The following is a 3,560-nucleotide window of genomic DNA, read 5'->3' on the forward strand; positions in this document are numbered from 1 at the left end:
CAAACATAGTAAAGCTGTTCTTGTCCTTTTATTTATTTTTTTTTTTTTCTGCACAAAGGTTTCTTTTTATTCATAACATAGACAAAGTTATTTAAGTCAATAAATTTTTAAGGATTTTTCACACGTCCTGATTCTTTCCACTGCCAATCACCATAGCTCCTCTAAGGTTGTCATCTTCAAGGTAGCCCTTTCAAAAAGTTCTGCTCAATCCACAGCTGTGATGCCACAGTTTTAGTTGGGCCTCTTAGATCTTCAGTGGAGTTCACTTCAAAGTTTGCCACCTGTAATCTTCAAGATCCAATATCCTCAAGAAGTTTACTATAGGATCCTAGAAGTTAAATATAGCAAGTACAATGGTGTTTACTCCTTCATCTTTCCTGTTTAGGGTCAGGAGATGGCATCTGTCTAGTTCAAGTTCAAATCATATTAATTCCTAAGTTATCACACCCTAAAACTTGACACAGATCATTGGGATATGCCAATACCTAAAGCATTAGACATATCTTTGCAAAATCCAGACACTGTATTCCGAAGATAAAAGCCTAAAAAAAGAAGGCCATCTTTGTTTGTTTTATGTCAACATTAAAACTGAGTACTAGGATCAATATACCTGGTAATTTAGAAGCTTATTTAGCTTTACAGCCCTGGAAGCAATCTTTATGCTCATCAATACACATCCATTTTATGGATCATGTTCCTTCTTATCTGTATCAAAACTCATACTGAACAATGAGTTGTGGGTTGCAAAAGAGGATTTACTTTCGCACTTGTCTGTAAGTCTTTGTCCACAAATTATGTTCTTGTCCTTTTAAATGTGATTTTCTGATTTTAGTTTTCACACTCTCTATCAGAGTGCTGTAGTCTTCTCCCTGGATTCTGGAATTCTCACAAAGGCATTCTTGTCTGTGGATGGTTACTAAATTGGCATTTCTGTTGGGAGACCAGGGCTGGGGACTTCCCATTCCACCATCTTGCTGATGTCACACCTTGGAGCAAAACTTAAAAGTCTATTCTATTAAGACCTTTGGAAGAGGAACTTCCTTGGTGGTCCAGTAGTTAAGACAACACGATCACAATGTAGGGGATCCAGGTTTGACCCCTGTTCAGGGAACTAGATCCCACATGTTGCAACTAAAGATCTCATGTGCTGCAACTAAAACCCAGTGACACCAAATGAATAAAAATAAATATTAAAGAAAAAAAACAACTTGGAAACAGTATTCTATTTCTCTAGCTAGAGTAGGTTCTTCAACTCAAGAAAGTGCCTGTTTTTATTCAGGAAACTTCACCTGAACTTCTAGGTTGACCATGTACCTCTCCTCTCTGCCCCCATGATGTCTTGGACACACATTTCTCATTGCACTTGTACTGAAATGACCCATGGATCCATCTGTCTCTTCAACCAGATCATAACCTGTAAGGGCAGAGAGCTTGTCATCTTTGTACTTCTGCATCAGTGTCATAGTTTGCAAAGAGAGTCCACTCTGTTTATTTGTAAATTCATTCTGTCATTTACTCATTCAACAAATAATTACTAAGCTCTTACTATGTGCTAAACACTAGCCTAGTATAAGTATATAGCAGATCAAAATTGGTAAAAATTCCTGTCCTAAAGAAACTTGCATGCATGCATGCTCAGTTGCTTAGTCATGTCTGACTCTTTTGCAACCCCATGGACTGTACCCCACCCGACTCTTCTGTCCGCAGGATTTTCCAGGCAAGAATACTGGAATGGGTTATCATTTCCTCCTCTAGGGGATCTTCCTGACCCAGGGATTGAGCCTGAATTTCCTGCATTGGCAGGCAGATTATTTACTACTGTGCCACCTGGGAAGCCCCTAAAGAAACGTATCCCTGGTGGTTCAGCAGTAAAGAATCCACCTGGAATGCGGGAGACCTGGGTTTGATCCCTGGTTTGGGAAGATCCCCTGGAGGAGGGCATGGCAACCCGCTCCTGTATTCTTGCTTGGAGAATCCCCATGGACAGAGGAGACTAGCAGGCTACAGTCCATAGGGTCATAAAGAGTCGGATACAACTGAGCAACTGAGCACAACGGAACAATTGGAAGGGCAGGCAATTAATGCAATGAATTAGTCAAGTAAACATTATGCTATTAGTAAGTAAAAAGAAAAATAAAGTAGGGAGATGAACAGGAAATTTAGAGGGGAGACTATTAGAATTTTGGGCAAGCAGTCTCATGGACAAAGTGTCATTTATGTAAAGACCTAAAGAGAGTGAGGTAGTTGACTTTTGGGGCATCTTCAGGTGAGAGCAGGAAGGGGGCAGGCTGAGTAAGCCTTGATGCCTAATGTGTTTGAAGAAGATTGAGGAGGAGGATGAGAAAGAAATAGGAAATTAAGTCAGAGAGAAATATGCTGGGTGGTAGCCACCTTGAAAATTCTGGTAAAGCTGTGGACTTTTACTCTAAATTAGATGGGAAGCCAATGAGGGCCTTTTTTTGTTTTGTTTTGACCATGACACATGACACAGGTCATGCAGGATCTTAGTTCCCCAAACAGGAATTGAAACCCATGCCCCCTGCAGTGGAAGTGCAGAGACCTAACCACTGGACCCCAGGGAAGTCCCAGGGAAGGTTTCTGACAGAGAAGAGATCAGCTGATCTCTTTCTTTCATTAAATGCTCATCAAACTAAATGGACCACATGTATATAGTTCAAGACGACATATTAGTTATGTACCTCTATAGTCTAAGTGGTAATTTAGGTTAGAAGATTCCAAACGCACAATATCTTTAAAAATACCTACTTAAGGGATGTCCCTGGCGGTCCAGTGGTTAAGACTCTGTGTTTCCAATGCAGGGGGTGCCAGTTTGATCCCTGGTCTGGGAACTAAGATCCCACAGGCCACACGGTGCAGCCAAAAATTAAAAAAAAAAAAAAAAAAAATACCCACTTAAAACAAACCTGCGCCATGCAGTGGAGTTAGGGTCCATGGGGTTGCTAGGAGTTGGACACGACTGAGAGACTTCACTTTCACTTTTCACTTTCATGAGTTGGAGAAGGACATGGCAACCCACTCCAGTGTTCTTGCCTGGAGAATCCCAGGGACGGGGGAGCCTGGTGGGCTGCCATCTCTGGGGTCGCACAGAGTCAGACACGAATGAAGCGACTTAGCAGCAGCAGCAGCCCCATTAAGGCAAACTGCTTGGAGATTTTGATCTCACTATTGATACATTGAACAAAGTAACTGGACAATTATAATTTCTTCACTTTCTGAAGATATGAGTGTGTCTACTAACATCGTTTTCAAGTTTTTTTTTTTTTTTTTTAAAATAAGGAACAGTTGGAAAGCTCAAACTTACATCCTTAACCAACAAGAATTTAGGTTAAATTATTCTTGTGAATTTGGGGATGTACTGTAATGAATTAGGGCTGCATCTTCAGTTAAATGGATTTTATTTCTTTGCTTAAATTTGTCATTTTGGAATGCTGAAAGGCTAACTAGATTATTGCAGTCCCTTAAAAAGTAAAATCTGAGAATTATTGTTAAGAATGAAGTGACTTTCTGTTTTTTTTTTTTAATGTTCTAATTCTTAACTC

General features: G+C 40.1%; 1 non-coding gene across 1 annotated transcript; it reads right to left on the reverse strand.

Annotated features, from left to right (window-relative positions):
* Nucleotides 1–690: 690 nt before the first annotated feature.
* On the reverse strand, nt 691–817 carry LOC129626286 (small nucleolar RNA SNORA40). Its single transcript, XR_008701898.1, has one exon. It is a non-coding gene; the product is annotated as a small nucleolar RNA SNORA40 (small nucleolar RNA).
* Nucleotides 818–3,560: the final 2,743 nt, after the last annotated feature.

This window comes from Bubalus kerabau, chromosome 13 (assembly GCF_029407905.1).
Source record: "Bubalus kerabau isolate K-KA32 ecotype Philippines breed swamp buffalo chromosome 13, PCC_UOA_SB_1v2, whole genome shotgun sequence".
Lineage (NCBI taxonomy): Eukaryota > Metazoa > Chordata > Mammalia > Artiodactyla > Bovidae > Bubalus > Bubalus kerabau.